Source organism: Nyctibius grandis, chromosome 11 (genome assembly GCF_013368605.1).
Source record: "Nyctibius grandis isolate bNycGra1 chromosome 11, bNycGra1.pri, whole genome shotgun sequence".
Lineage (NCBI taxonomy): Eukaryota > Metazoa > Chordata > Aves > Nyctibiiformes > Nyctibiidae > Nyctibius > Nyctibius grandis.
This window is the reverse complement of record NC_090668.1, coordinates 14,188,099-14,204,465: the sequence shown is the minus strand read 5'-3', so window position 1 is coordinate 14,204,465 and position 16,367 is coordinate 14,188,099. Positions and strand designations below refer to the sequence as shown.

General features: G+C 46.5%; 1 long non-coding RNA gene across 1 annotated transcript; it reads left to right on the top strand.

Annotated features, from left to right (window-relative positions):
- Positions 1 to 8,502: 8,502 nt before the first annotated feature.
- LOC137668779 (uncharacterized) lies at positions 8,503 to 14,252 on the top strand. The gene is made up of 4 exons (XR_011048990.1): positions 8,503 to 8,669; positions 8,793 to 9,066; positions 9,849 to 10,054; positions 11,405 to 14,252. It is a non-coding gene; the product is annotated as an uncharacterized lncRNA (long non-coding RNA).
- The last annotated feature ends 2,115 nt before the right edge of the window (positions 14,253 to 16,367 follow it).

Here is a 16,367-nt window from a genome sequence, read left to right as displayed (position 1 = left end):
CTTTCCCTTCAGTTAACAAACAAAGTTTTTGAGTAAGCAGGATTATCTAAGCTTTTTCAAGTCATTTAAATGTCCTTAATACATGTGACAATAACATTTGCTAAAGGCAATTTTGGATTTACATCATGTGAGTTATATAAATGTGTAATGCATTGTAATTGCAGTACGTTCATTAGAAATACATACACCTCTGCATAAGTCACGTAGCTGTGTAGAGCAGCGTTTTTGAATCTGATTTCTGTCTCTGAATTTATTTGCAAGGGATCCACACCATGTAACTAAGAAAAGCTGGCCAGTTGTGAATAGGCTTGTGTCGGATATGCAGAAGAACTGATACTACTGTTAAGAACTGAGGCTGCAAATTGGAAAAGGTTGAGAGCGCTGACCTGGATGCTTGGGACAGTTCATGGTTGTGTATGGAGTGCTGGATATGGCAGTAGTTTGCATCTGAAATACACTTGGCTGCATAGGAAGAACAATTCCTAGATAATCTGGAAGGGAGCTTTTTTAAGGGAAGAAATTATTTTGAGGCATGTTTCATAAACTCCTTTTGAGCTTGTATTTCCTCCCCCCATTTTTTTTTTTGCCTTCCTTTCACAACGTCTTATTAAATGTCTTCAGACCTTCCTAGGCCAAACGGGTTTGCGTTGTTAAACATCACCCAAGGTGCGCTGGCAGATCAGCTACTATTGCCGGGGAGCTAGAAGTGAGAGCGCAAGCTTTTTGACACAGTTAAGAAAACAAGGTGCCCCATTTGAGTTGAGGATCTCTGGGAGTAGTTTCAGACAGATGCACAGCATGCTGCAGGGCTGAACTCTGAGCAAACACACATTTTTTTCAGCAGTCTGTGACTGTAAAATTTAAAAAGACTATACAACTTTCAGAAGTTATTAGAGATTTTAGGTAAATTGGCTTTTTTAAGATCTTTGATCTTGAAGGGGCCCAGCTTTTAGATGTTTCTTAAATCAGGTTGTGTTTCAAAAACCTGAAAAGCTTTAAAATTAAAGGAAGTCTGAAATAGATGGAATAGATGGAAAAAAGATCTGTTGTTTTGGAAGCAGAGAAATGGCAGAACTCTTAGCAGGTGTTTAATCTAGCAGAGGGGCTTTGTTGGGTGAAGCTGCGGCTGTCTGAATCCGCAGTGCTCGCAGGCGCTCTGCCTGCCCATGGGAAGCCTCCTCGCCTGGGGCAGAGCCGTGGAGGGCCACGCAACGGAAAGGTACAGAAGGTGTGCGGGGGAACGAAGGCACAAGTCACCGTCGTTTGTAGTGTAAATTATATCTTGGCCTTGTACACAAGGGTTTGTTGCAGCAGAGTTTGAGAGGCAGAACGTTATTTCTCGCTCTTTGGAAAATATGGTAATTAATGAAGAGTGGGCTCAGAAATAAAAAAACCCAAGCGTGCCCTGTCTTTCTATAAACACACACTAATTACTCAGAAGTACCCAAGTTGTCTGCCAGAAGGATGTGTTTTTCAGGATGTGATTCCAGATGGTTCTTTCTAAACCATATAAATATATGTGTTTCAAAACCGGTAACAAAGACGACTGTAAAAGAAACTGAAAACTTGCGTTAGAAAACCCATTCAGAACACATACCAATGCAATTTAGGCTGAAAAATTATTTGGATACAACACCAAAAGTATGTGATACTTCACATAGACACGTGCATGGATTCTGTGCCTTTTCAGCCCACCAATGCGACCCAGCCGTGCATCTCCATGTGTGCAGTGTGCTGGGGTGCAAAGCAGAGTCACCCCAGCGGAGCCCAGTGTTTGGGTAGTGGGGCTCCTCGCGCCCTGCTGTTCGTGCAGGCCTGCCACGTGCGTGGCTTCCCCTATTCGTCATTTGTTTATCATTCCATCTCGACGGCTGAGCTTTCGCGGTGTGTTTCTGCTCTTGCAAGGCAAGGCTGCGCTTTTCTACATATGAAATGTTTGGCTGTTGCATAAGTTACGGTCTGTTAAGCGTTTTTCAGACAAAGTGCAATTTTATTCTACTCCGAGATAGTCAGTTTATGGGGAGGATCCTGTGAGCATGTGGCTATTGATAGCATTGGGGTTTAGCCTGTGTGTGAAGCCCCTCTGAGGCTCGGGTTGTGAGTTTAGGGCCATGGTGTGACATGGCGAGGGAGGACCAGCTGGAGGGCCTGGTGGTAAATGGATGGGAGCATAGCTTACAAATCCTGTAAAGAGTTTACTTAAATGTTTAGAAAGTGGGAGAATGTTTGCTGAGGTGTATAGACTAGCAAATATCTAAAGCCAAAATTCTGCAGTACAGAAGACTCAGTGCTTTGGTTCTTGGGTTGCTCGGCATGAAACACCAGTGGTTTTAGGTTCTTAGAAAAATAGGTTTGGATGTGGACCTCCGTGCTCTGAGACAGGGTAAACATGATGTAAGCCTTCCTGACAGATTTTAACCTGTAAATTCCCAGTGATGATTGTGCTGCTTAGCTGTCTCCAGTTTTCCAAAGGTTTTCTGAGTCTCAGCCCACCTTTTGCTACAGCTTCAGTCAGTACATTTTCTGCTCTTAGTAGATGAGGACAAGCTGCAATTTTCATAGCTGCTTTTTGAGCTTTTTTCTGAATGTGGTGGTGTCTGTCTCATTCAGTTGTGGACCACTGAGCTCTCGCCAGCTGCCGTTTGCTTGGACTTCTGGATCATTCCTGCTTCTAAAAAAACATGTCTTAAGGACTTACAACTGAAAGGTCTGTTGCCTGTCTGTATGAGGGGAGTCCGTTTGGTGAAGATGAAGCAAGGCTGCACATTGCATGAGATCATTTGGAGGTGGCAGGTGAAATATCTTTGTGCTCTGGTGAGACTTTTGATAATGCATTGGCAGAGCTTTGATGCGAAAAGCTTAGAGTGCTGCTTTGGGCCAGCTGTAACTAGTCCATGTCACCGTTCATCAGTTTTAGGGTTTCAGAAGGGAACAGGGCAGATTAGGAGAGAGCAGCACACAGAATTCTTGTCTTTGGGCAGCTTTTTGGTTCTTGTGACTGGTTTCCATAGCAGGAAAATACGCAGCTTTGGTTAAACCTGTTACGTGTGACTTTGTTGTTGTGCTCTGAAATGGTTCCTGTATTTAACAGCAGTGTCGAGCAGTGTAAAATCTGCTGTTGCCAGATAGCGAGTGGGTGTTGTGCCAGTGTGTTTGTGCAGATAGGAACTGCTCCGGCAGCTGAAGGGCAGCTGGCAGCTTTCCTGCCTCGTCATGCGCGCTGGCGCGCTCTCTGCTGCCCAGTGAACTGATTCACCACACCAAAATAATTTGCTGGGCCGGGGCGTCCTTGTGAACCCTACTGACATCTCAGCATGAGCGAGGGTAGAAAGCGAGATTGCCTTCTGCGTGCAGCTGGTAGTTGGGAGTTTGTGTGTCATTAATACCACATATGAGGGGAATTCGTATTTTGAGCTGAAGATCCCAGCATATGCTGGGATTCCTCTTGTTCAAAGCCACACACCTTTGGGAAAACAAGTTAAGCAGTGATTTTTTTGCTGCCAGATCTACCAACGTGATCCCACAGGTGTGTTTCCATGGAGTCTGGTGTAAATATGGGGGCTTGCATACCACGTGTGCTCTTCCACTAGCAAAAGAAGTCTCATAATCCCAGTGCTGATCAAATTATCATCTGTTCAACAGCAACGCCTCATGGCAGGTTTTTTTCTGAAAATCTGCCAACTCTGTACAACAAGAAGAGTGGTTCACAGCTGCCAGTTGGAGAAAGGTGGCGGCAAGGAAGGGTTTCAGATTCTGTAGGAGTGAGGGATGTCCCTGGGGAATGCTTGTAGTAAAAACCTGATAATTTCCCCCCAGCAAATCCCAGGTGCTACTTCCTGAAGTGGAGGGATGGCTCACGTAAATCCCATCCCTGTGTTGGATGGGGGCAGCCTGTTGCAGCACACCAGCTCTTTGAGCAGCCTCAGGGAGGTACCAGGGCAGCTGTGCAGACCGTCCTTGCCAGGGAACCTTCTGTGCTTCACTGCTGCGCTCCCCTCCTGTGCTTTGGGTCCTCTAACTTCTCTACAGAAGTCCGATACTGTTGTCTTCTTTCTGCTTGCGGTAAATTCTGAATCCAACTGTGTATTTAGCAACGGTTTTAATCTCTTTAAAAAACATGTTGTCATTGTTTCTGTTTTCAAGAGCAGCTAAACACCTTGTTTCTCTGCAGCCTCCTCCCACTTCCCCAGCCCTCTGTTGCAGGCCGCTGAGGTGCAGAATCGCTCTATCCATGACTGCTTTTAACTGATAATAGTTAATCACTGCCTTGTGCAAAACGGCCTGCAATGTATTTTCTTTCTCTTGCTCTTGTGCTGGCCTGCTCTGTTCTCTTTCATTTTGATTTATAGCTTTACACGTGGGTATGTTAATGGAAAAACCTTGAAGGGACAGATTGTGTATGCTCAGCCAGCCACGTCAGGAAGAGTATGTATTTAGCTGCTTAGATTTCCATGTATGTCCTGCATTACGGCTCAGCGGAGCAAGTGGGGTGTGCATTTAATTTAGTAAATGTCTTTCCTAACCTGTCACAGTGCTGCTTGTTTTCGCTAGAGCATACGCTCTGACAGGGGCTGTTGATTCAGCAAAAATAATGATAGCCAGTAGACCTGATCAAATGCTCCAGAAATAGTTTATCACGTAAATTATTCAGTGACTGTTGCTGTTTCTTATCACATAATGTGTTTGACCACACGGAGGCTGGTGTGCTGCTGTGCAGGAGCTTGCTGAGGGGGCTTTTCTGCTTCACTCACCTTTGCTGCAGGTACAAATGTTTCCCGTGCTCCTCACGGGTGGTGCAGGTGGGGAGGTGAGAGCCTGGAAGGTCTGGTAAAGGCTTGAAGCCCTCTTAAAAACAATTCCCAGTTCGAGCCCTACAGTTAGCGAAGCCATAGAGAGCCCCTGACTCTGCACGTTAAAGATGTTACTGGTCATTGCTGCCCACCAGCTGGACGGTGCCACAGCTGGGCCAGTAGAAGGGACCATTGAACGTGCACCAGGTGGTGACTTCAGGTATCCTGGCTGGCTGTGCCCGAAGCTGGGCTTGCACAGCTTCTGGGGCTGGCGGAGCCATGGCAGTGGCAGGTAACCTCCAGCAGCAGCCACCGAGTCCACTGCTTGTTCGGGGAGTGGGCATCTGGCCATGTTGCAGCATAGGGTTGTACATAACTCTGCCAGCAACAAACCAGTTTAATAAGTTCTCGTGCACTCCAGTAATTAATTTTTGCCCGCTGCCACAGCAGCTGTAGAAATCAGGAAATTTAGGCTCAAAAGTGTGTGGCAGGTCTTTTTGTTTGGCTGAAAAGATTGTGTCTCATGTTTTTCTACAGAAAGTTTGTTTGCTGCCTGATGTGACACATCTATACTTGTGTCAGGGCTTGTGGGGTTTGGTGTGGTTTTTGTTTTGTTTTCTGGGCCAGGTAAGTTATTCACTTAATGTTTAGGTTAATTATATGAGTATAAACCTTCTATGATACTGATAAATGGATTATATATCAAATACTGAGGGCACTGTGTAAAGATCTTTTGTTACCTTCCACCTGTGGTTGTCCCTGTCACCTGCCCGATTTGACATATCTCCCCATAGGAGCAGCCTTTTCTCTTCCCCAGTGCTGGAGTCGGCTTGCTGGGAGTATGCAACATCAAAACACCTTCTGATGCTGGTGGGTGGCTTGGGCGTTGATCTCAGTAAAGGTAGGCAGTAACAGGGATGGGTACGTTGGGAGTGGCAGGGAGATCCCCAAGACTTTGGTTTTTTTCCAGAGAAATCTTTGTTGAATTGCATTTAAAATAGTTAGCTTATTTGTCCCCTACTAGTTGGCTGCTGGGCAGTGCTTTTACTGCGTGAGCATCTATGGTGAAAATCCCAGTTTCCCTTTCAGAAGTGAAAGAAGATCAGGCCTGCAAATCTGTCTAGGATGATAACTTGTCTGTGCATGGTCAATTTGCATTGCACATGCGGTTTGCTCACAAGCCCGGGGCTGGAAGGCAGGCTGTTCTCCACAGGCATCCCGCAGTCCCCACACCCATCCTTGCCAGTTGTGCACCACCTTGTCCCTCAAGCACTACAGCTTCTCTGAGCAGCCTCTTCAGTATTTTAACCCAGTGCTTCTTGAGAAGGTGAGTGGCCAAAGCAGCCGGTTAAGCCCTGCTCCACCAGCCCAGCACTGTTTCCTTGACGTTGAGATACCTCCTAGTGTCTGGTGGAAGTGTTGGTTTCTGTGGTATTTTAGATACATCCACTCTTGCATCCTTTTTTGAAGCAGTCATTAAAGAGATGTGGGTCCCCTTAGATCCATGAAGAAAGGTCGTGGCGAGCAGAGAACGTGAAGCCATGATCCCAGCCATGTTCCAGGATGCTGTCGTTGGTGTGCGGAGCTTAGTATGCACCATTGATAGGATCACCTCCCATAATGCTGTTCTTTTCCATGACCACCTATTTCACATGGGAGAAGAGGGGAGAGGAGTCTTCCCTTGAAGGGGTCTGGGATGTGCTGTGGTCTGAAGGCTCTGCTTCACTGCCCGGCTTGGGAGGGCTCTTGGTGGACTTCTTCAGCTGGGGACCTGTGAAGCAGCCTGCTCCTCAGCCTGGTCAGTATTGCTGCCGCCGTCGTGGTGGTTCAGTGGGAAGTTGTGGGGTGAAGGACAGGGCTGTTCTTGCGGTGGGCTGTTGTGGGTGTGGTTTCATGGTGCAGACACTTCGGTGGCAATGTTCCCCGCTCCACCCTTGGCTTCTCATCCTGGCTCTGGAACTGAGTGAACCTCCCCTCGTGGTGACACAACTGCGCGTGGGACTGCACCAAGCAGGTCTGCATTTAAAGCAAACACAAAACCGATTTTATCTTTCTTGCTCTTAATATTATTAATTTTAAGACCTAGATCTGTTCCTTAGTTAGTGGAGCCCCATAAAAAGTTCTGTTGCTCACAGCCCAAGGGGCAGCTTGGTGTGAGGTGAGAAGATGTCAGATGCTTCTGCTGCCCAAGGAGGGTGAACTCCACCTTGCTGCAGAACCAGGCAGGATTTTCACCTTCTTGGTGATTGATCATCCCTGGGTTTGGTGGACCACATGGTAGGTGGACCTCACAGAGTTTCTGTGGCAGTTTGTGCTGCTCGTACCATCTTGTGCACCAAGAATTCAGTGAATTGTTTGGAGAAGGAAGGATTTAAAAGTCACAAGCCAAGAGCTAAATGTCTCCTAATGTTACCTCAGTGCCTGTAACCACCACCCGTCACATGTCTCTTGGCTCATAGTAGGGTGGGAGTCAGCCTGTTCTTAATATATTGGCCTGTGTTGGGAGAGCAAGGGGGAACCGCAGCCTGTGAGAATATTTCGTGTACCAAAATGTGACTCAAGGTGCAGCTCGGTGCCATGTTTTCTTTAGCAACAAAACCTTCTGACAAAACAAACCAAAGCCACCTGACAAAACTATTCCTGTTCCAAGGGCCTGGACTTTCCGTCACGCTGCTTTGCTGATAGACCTACCTGTGGGGACCCGGTGTAAGTGGCAGTACTTAAGTAATCAGAGTTTATTGTAAAAAAAAAAAAAAAAAAACCACTTTTAAAAAGAAGAAAATTTGTTCCTGACCTGAACTCCTTCATTTGTGAACTGTATTGTCCCTCAGCATCTGACGACATTGTAAAGCAGTAGAGAGCATTGCTGCCCTTGCAAGTGTGTGTCAGGAATCTGCCTCCACCCTGAAACCAGGGGCAGGAGAGGACGCACTGGATTCACATTTTCTGCTGAGAGGAATTGCCTGTAATGGCCAAACCTGAGTGATTCAGTTCATTTGTTTTGGTTTTTTTTGTTTTTCCCTCCAGCCTTGTGGTAGTTCTGCAGTGCTGCACAGGGGTGCAGGTCTGGGGCTGTTTAAATACTGCTTACTTTTGCAGTTTATCACAATCCTCGATCTTTCCTCCTGCCCGTGAAGCGATGCTTAAATAACTGTCGCATGGCAAGTGTTCAAGTTAATTGTTAGGGTCAGTTTGTTGTTAATAGCTGAGGAGACCATGCTGGACTACCTCAGCATCCTCAGGGCAGTGGTACTAACTGTGTTGGTCATCCTACAGTTGGGAAAAACCCTCTAAAAGCCAGCTGTGATACCGGTCTATCCTTGAGAGTGGTGAATGAGGGAAGTAAGCTTAGATGAGCACCACAGTGGTTCATCGGGGCTGGAGCTGATGCCCTGCTTCCTCAGGCAGATGTTCTGGAGCTGTTGTTGAACGTCCCCCTTTGCAATGCAGTCTCGTCCCGCCCTGCAGTGCCAGGTCTCCCTCTCCGAAGGCAGCAGGCTGTATGGAACGAGGGTAGTAGTCACAGCAGTGCTTCTCCTCTGGTTCCGCTGCCTTCTCCCCCAGCCTTTACATTAGAGTGGCTCTGCCAGTCCCAAAGGCTGCCTGAAATCAAACACTTGGGACAAAGCCTGACGCATGGAGCGGAGCAGCACACTGTGCCAATAATCGATGTGCCGTGGTGGGTTAAAATAGCTGCTGCCTCTGGGGCTGTTTGAGGAAGGACGGTGCTAGGAACCTGGGCTGCCTTCTCACAAACCTTCCACCTGCACAGATGTGCCATGTGAGCCCATGTGGAGGCTCCTAAGCAGGATCCAGCGTCTGTTGAGAAACCATGCCTGAGAAGGGAGCTGCTTGCAAGGCTGACGTTTACAGGACAAGGTGTGAAGCACACATCATTGTAGACATCCAAAGTCACACTCCAGAAGGTATGCTGTTATTCTGACTTGCAATTTACTTCCAAGATGTTACTCTGACCAGGACTTTATTTTTCTTTTATTTTAGTAGCTGAATGAACATCTTTCTCCCATGAGAAAGTACTGTACTAGGCAGAAAGGAGTTACCTCTCTGGAGTGATGCTAATCTGGGCAGTGCCAGGCTTCTCATTGTCATGGCAGAGGGTCTTATGTGGCATGAAAAGAAGATGAAATCTGCTACCTTCTCCATCATCAGCTTCAGCAATAGATGCAGCACCCACCAAGGACTGCGAGTCCTGGCATTCATTCTTTCTGCGAAAAGCGGTGACGCTGCGAGGCCATTCCAGCTGGGTTACGCACAGGTAACTTAACCCAGCAATAGTAAGGGGAAACTGCCTTGAACACGAGAAGGTCATGTTGTGTTGCTTCTCTGGTTTCCCAAGCTAAGGCCCACCGTGTGTCCCTGAAAGACCTAGGTAAAGCTAAAATTAAGTCAGTCAGATAAATGTTTATAGTAGATATGTTAGAATATAATCCTCAAGGGGTCTGATTGCTCTCTCTGTGCTCCGAAACGTACTAAAGGGGAAATAATAGCGCTATAAATACAGTCGTGTTTAGCTAGGTCATTACTGTCAGGGTGTTCATGGTCGTTCTCCAGGGACTAGTGTTGCAGTAGTGAAAAATTATCAGGGAACTGCAAAACCAGCAGAGAGTGATCCCTTTGCAAACGATACTTCGGTTGCGAGGCTTCGGTTACACAATGATTCATCGTTACAGTAGCAATCAGGTTTAAAGTCCGTGTATGTGCAAGTCATGGCAGCAACTAGTGCAGTGTCTGAACAGGCTGGTCAGACCAATTTGTTGCAGATTTCTTTGGAGAAGCCTCGGCTGTCAGCTCTTTTGGTTTGTTTGTGGTGGGGTTGTTTTACTTTCTTTTTCCTTACACTAGAGAATAGAACAGTGCACAAGATTTTGGGGAGTCAGACAAAAATAATAAAATTATTATGTTATTTTTCAACTGTCAGTTTTCTACACCAATTTACTTAGACGTCTTCCAAAGTATTTAATGTCTATACACCAACAAAGTGCAACTTTCTGTAGTAAATGAGTCTCTTTGATTTGATTTTGCTCTTTCCCTTGATAGGAGCAGAACGGGGTGCGCTGCTGAGTACGTGCTTCCCCTGGAACAGGCTGCTCCAATTTCAGTAATAAAGCGGGTAGAGTTTGCAAGAATTAAGAGTGGCTTGCACAGAAAGTAAAAGGATCTAACCTCCATAAACCCACGATCCTCAGCTTCTGTGGGAAAAACTTCGAGGTTAATGTGCTGCTCCTTTGACCAAGGAGTTCCTGGTATGTGCGAGTCTTGCTGGGAAACGTTGAGTTTTTAGTTTGGTCGGGTGATCCCCCCGCGGAGAGAGGGAGGGAGGTTGGCTCCCCGGGTTAGGAATGTGGGGCTGTTCCTCCTGCCTGTGCCTGCTCGAGCCTCTCTGCTTGCGTGTTGGGCAGCGCGCTCCAGGAGAGTCAGGAGGGAGTTGTGCAAAACGACGCTTGCTTTATTTTCCGAGGGGGAAGCCAGCGTACACGCAGGGGCTCTTTGTCCATCCTCTTTCCTGTCTGGTAACTGGAGCCCATGTTATCTCCTTAATGTCCTTTAGTCTGTACTTGTTAGAGCTCAGCAACCTTACTGCTTTAATTCCTGTTTCTCTATAGTGAACTCTGAAATTACATTTCCGCAGTATTTTACATCAGAGTAGCAGTTTTGGATAAGCATGTATTGTTTATCCGACACATGACACCGACACTGAAATAAATCTGTCTCGCTGGTCCATGCGTAGTGTTTTACTCTATGCAGACAGTACATGGGGTATATTTAGGGTCGTAGCTATATTTAGTATGTCATTCTGAATGTTCTGAATGCCATGGTCTAGTTGACATGGTGGTGTCAGGGCAATGGTTGGATTCGGTGACCTCAGAGGTCTCTTCCAACCTGATTGATTCTGTGTGATTCTGTGTGTGAAACATCTGACAGACAAAAGGTCTGGGTGTGGGGACTTTGGCTTTTGAGTATCGACAGCAAGCTGAAACTTTCTCCTGTGTCATTGGTGTTTGGGCTACATAAACAGCAAAGAATTGGTGCTGCTGGAATTTGTGTCATCACTCTGTTGTTGATTTTAAGCTTCTCTGTGACAATATGAGCTCTGGAAGAGAAGGAATAAAATCTCTTTCCTTTGCTGAATGTAGTAGCAGTGATGTGGAAGAAGTAAGTGGGCAGAGTGTGCTGTGAGCTGTGTTCTGGCCTGGGATTCCTGGGGTCCTCAACTGGTTGTCCTGGTGTATCTGAATGTGCATAACCTGTGATTATCAGCGTGATGGAGAGGTACCCTGTAACAGGGACCAATCGACTTGCCCACACCCAGAAAGAGAATTTCATTTCTCTACTGTAAATCATGTTTGGCACAAGTTTTATCTAGTTTCATCATTCATCTTCACACCTAACTTCCTACACTCTTTTTCCTTTGACCTCTGTTACGGATCTTTCTCTTGTGGTTGTGTATTATTGTGTTGAATGGGCGGCTGCAGTCACTCCCCAAACACCTGCTGAGCTCTGGAAATTTGATCACAGATCAGTCAGCATCACGTGGTGGGACTAGATTATACTGAAACAAAATTGTCTTTATTTCTCTTTTTTTTTTTTTCCAGGTGGGTAGCTGAAAATAGCCTTGTTTAAACAGCCCTCCCACAGAAGCCTGTATGAGTCTGGCAGACACGAAAGATTGAATAAGTGCTTCATGATTTAGTTTCGACTTAATAGTTCATATCAGCATTTGGAAAAAAAAACCACGCTACCCCTTCTTCACCGAGGAGCTTTCAACTTTGTGCTTGACGACTTCATTTATCTGATCATGTACAAGAAGACTGATTTTCATGTGATTCCCTTCTTATGTCAAACCATAAAGCAGCCTGGAGTCTGATCCCAGAAGACCTTACCCAGCACTGTCTGCTGGCTGCAGCAAACAGTGATTTCTTGCAAATAATTAAATCCCTGAGGAACATCAATAGCTGGGTTGCTAATATGGCATTTAGATAAGAAGGAGGAACTGTAGGTGATGCAGGAGAATTACTTTGAAGAATCTGCTGTCTCTCTAAAGCACTTTCTAACTGAGGGCAGATGTCTATCAAATCTTCCTCTTGCCAATTAAATTTAGGGCTGAAATTGCTGCTACTGTAGAGCTCCAGGAGGTCCAGCCCTTCATGAGCACAGCAGCTTGTTTCTCTGGTCGTCTTCTGGATTGGTGCAGGCTAAGACTGTGATCAGACATGTCCCAAAGCACCCCAGACCTGGCATGCTCTCCCCTCTCCTGGCTGCCTTTAACTGCAGGTACCAGGGCAAGAGCTGGAGTCAAACCTTTCTTGGCAGGTGCAGCCCGTTCCCATCCCTGCTCAGGGCAGCCTCATGCTCAAAGCCCATGGACACAGCATGTAACAGGCTCTCCTGTGCGTGTGCTCGCACTTGCCCCTCACATCAGGAGTGGAAACTTACTGGATGTATCTTGAGCCTCCAGTCGGAGCAGGGGTGCTTAACCCCCCTCCACACATCAAACTGTTGTGTTTCAGCAGAGCCAAACACTCGCAGCTTCTGCCACAGCTAATGGGAGCTGCAGGAAGAGCTCAGCAATCATGGAAATCAAGCCTTCAATTGCACTCTTGGGAATGCAAGGAGATGGCTTATCCTGCCACGAACCTTTAAAAGCTCTGACAGTGCAGTGGAAGTGGTTTGTAACAGCAGGAATTCATTTGTTAATAAATTTCCCCTTGCTTGTCCTGTCACTAATTCAGCTGGCTTCCAGTGCAAGCCTCTGCTGCAAGATGGCTGGTGCTGAAGCTGGGGAAAAGCAGCTCAGTGCTTCAGGGATCTTGGTAGTATCACGGTTCTGAAAAAAAGCTTCCCTGCTCATTTCAGTATCGATGGAGTAACAGATGTGCCTATTTACTAGTTTGGTTAGCAGATTGTTTCCTTCTGGAGTATGTGCTGTACATAAAGAATAGCAACTATAATATTTTTAGGAGAGTAAATTTAAAGAAAATACGTAGGAAAGAGGGATTGACTATGCAAAACACGAACAGGCAACAGTCTTGCACTGGCAGGGAGAAGAAAAATGTTTTAATGGGTTTACCCTGATTACCAAGGAAATCCCAGACTGCGTGTGTTGCTATTTTATATATCAGAAATACAAAGGCATGGATCTGGAAGGCTATTGGCATTCTTCAGGCTCACCCAGGTCTCATCCCACCAGGAAGGGTGCTCGTGGCTCCCGCAGCTGGGTGCATAGTGGCAGTGGCCAGCACGTGTCCCACGTTGTGGAAGCCATTTGCTCTGGCAGGAGGCAGTTTGCTGTTTGGTCTGTCACAGTGGTGGGTTTTGTGCAACGTGAGTGACGGCTGGCCTTTCTGCTCTGCCACGCAGCGCAGGATTGACTAGGAGTTGTGTTATAACTAAGCTATAAGACAAGACTTGCTGTGTGTTTCTGGGTAACTGAAACTTGCTGCGGGTGATGGTAGTTCTGAGGCAAAAGGATAAAGCGGCTTCAATGTAATACTCGGCTGCCTGAAGCGCATTGCCAGAGCTTGCAGTATTTTTATAATAATCGTGCTTAATGCTGAGCACTTAGCATTCTTCATCTTCAAAGCACCTTACAAACTTTAACTAATTCATCTGCACAGCAGCCCAATGAGGGAGGCAAGATCAGGGAGAGGATGTTAAAAGCTGAGCGGGTCCTTGGGAGAGAATTAAGTGGGTAAGATAGATAGGTAACGTTTCATTGCACGACCATTTTAGCACAGTGGAAGAACCCCCAGTGAAATGTATGAGTTGGACGAATGCCTTTCTTGCATGTTAGCCAGGCAGGGAGGAGAGGACGCCCGTTCCAGGACGCCCAGCTGTGCCCCGAGTACTGAACCATCGAGGACCATGCAGCACCGCCTTCGCAGGCTGTTACTCCAGGGCTGTTTGTGCATATTAGGGCTGTGTTTCGTAGTGGACATCTAGAAAAGCCACAACATAAACAGGTCTGTTTGCAAAATGGGGCTGCAACTTCCATGGAATTTGGTAGCTTTTCAGACTTAGTAGAACCCTCTGCCTTCCTTAATGAGAAATTGCTGAAGTGTCCTGACTTTAGGAGTGACCTATGCATGACATCTTTGCTGAGGGCGAGGAAGGTCAAGCCAGACTAGTCTTCCTGGAAGAGGTGGGAGTATTCAGTTATATATGGTTAAGTGTTTTGAAAGAAATGAAACGGTACTGTACCAGAATAACTCATTGCATCTCACCTGGTTTTTATCCTCTCCTGAAAATAGAAAGTTAAACGTGTAATCAGAAATTTTAGAAGTGGTGTTTCTTTTGTTAGTTTGTTTTGACTAAGTCTTGCTCTTAAAAGCTAGAGAGGGTTAGGAGGTTGGTGGTGTTTTCAGAATGGCTTTTCCATCTGAAATATGGAGAGGTGCTGCAGAGCCTCTCTCAACAGGCACCAGATCCCTCTGAGAAAGTGTGGCAAAGCAGAGGCACTGGCATTGAAGCCTTGTGCTGTGTCATGGTCACGAGTGGAAATCAAGTAAGTTTCCTAAGCGGAAATCAACTCCAAAGCAAAGTAAGGCACAGCCCTGTGTTCCCTTACAGTTTCTGTTTGTACCAACTTACTGCCCAGGCTGTCAGACCAGGGCTCTGTCACGGGTGGTGCTGCAGGGCTCTGGCCAGGGAGAGCTGCCAGCTGGGCCTTACTCAGGTGCAACTTGTTTTCCTGATCCACATTCAAGACAAAAGCATCAATATCTTTTTTGGTGCTGTGATTAGACTGCTGCCATGTGCTTTATGGGACTGACCTTAAATTCAGCTTCAAACAGCACCTTGTGTGCAGCATGGCTGATGCCTGCTGGTCCAGGTCTAACGCAGGGGCACAGGCGAGAGCTCTTTCCCCTCTGCTGCTGGCCAAAGTCTGGGTACGGTGCAGCGTGGCCCTGCCAGTGCCGGTACCGTGGCTGCTCTGCTGCTTGTGGGCAGGGAACACCAGTGGAGTAATATCTCCGAAAGGTGTTGGTGTGGGAATGCAACACTGTGAGGGAAATACGGAGCTCCTCCTGACATTGGGGAAGTTTTGCAGAAGTCACCTCTGCTGTGGAAGAGAGAGGCAGTGGGAGGGGTGTACCTGGTGTTTCACAGTTGATCTTGTCAGTCGGTTTTGGTGCTGGGAAGTTCCTGTGTGTGCATGATTATTGGTGACTAATTACAGTTAAATATTGAAGTTTAACACTTACAGTCAAATAAAACTGAATTCTCTGCATGCCCTTATCATGCCCCACTCTTAACAAGCCCTTTGGCCCTGGGTCCTTTATGAAGGTGAAGAATGGTAACCTCCCACATCCCCTGCGGTTGGACTTGCAGTTGGAGGGAAACACCAGCATAGTTTGTCCATGCAGTCATAGAAAGTCCGTAGCTTCTCATCTTGGAGTAGATCCAAGAGCTCTTGTGCTTTATGCACAAGCCCATCCTGAGAAGGACGTGCCGTTTCCTGATACTCCTGGAAAACAATTTCCTGCCCTGAGATAACCAGAAGTTGTTAACCTCAGCTAGGATTTATCCAGACATCCGATTTACTACCAATACCCATGCGGGAGCTGTGGGAACAGATGAGGCTGTCGATGTGCCAAATTCTTCCATGGGGCTCTTCGAGCCAGAGTAGGAGAGGCAGTCTCTGCTCAGCTCACGTTATTTGAGGGAAGGGAGGAGGAAGCGGGGGAAGACAGAATGCAAATTCTGTCTTTTCTTTCTTTCTTTCATTTGCATGTATTTTCTGGACAGATTTTCCTGCTCTGACTCAACATTAGTAAGCCCCTGTTTCCCCGTGTGTAATTGTTCTCTGCTGATAGCGGAGGAAGGCGGCTGTCGTCATGTGCAGTCGGTGAAATGGCCTCTGACATTTCTGTTAACTTGTTTAAACAAATACATCTCAAAACCAGTTCTGTTTAAGAGGGCAGTGCACAGAGGTTAACTCTGTGTGTGCTAGTGAGGACTTGTATATGATATTCTGTTTTTTCAAGGAGGCACAGATTTATTTTCATAGAGCTCGAGCTCCAGGCAGCAGCTAATTTTGGGTTGTTTAGCAAGATGTAGCTCCATTGCAAGTAAGTTAAAATGAATGCATTTTCTGCTGATTGTGGAGTTTATCTTGCTCTTTGGAGGAATATAAAGAAAATATTCTGTTTGCCTATCCAGACTTTCAGGTTTTTTCATAAGTGTGGTCTTGTTTACGAAACTGGTAGGATTACACCATTATAATGTCTTCTGGTTTTTAAGAGGGCTACGACACAGAGCTATTATCAATGGACAAAAATTACCAAAGAAGCCTGTGACAGTGTTTAATAGCAATGTCTTCATGTCCTTCGTTACTGCAGGCATATAGTCTGCTTTCTCCCAACAAATTCATGGCATCCTTTGATTAATCCCTTGGACTGCACGCGCCTTAGTCTCGTGTTCGTGCATGTCTCAGAAGGTGAAAGAAGCGTAGTCTGTGAAGAAGCGGCTGGAAATTAGGAGGGATTTTATGAGTTGTTTTCTGTAACTTTTGTTTCACTGACCAGTTCCAGTCTAGCCAAGGGAGCCGCGGCCACC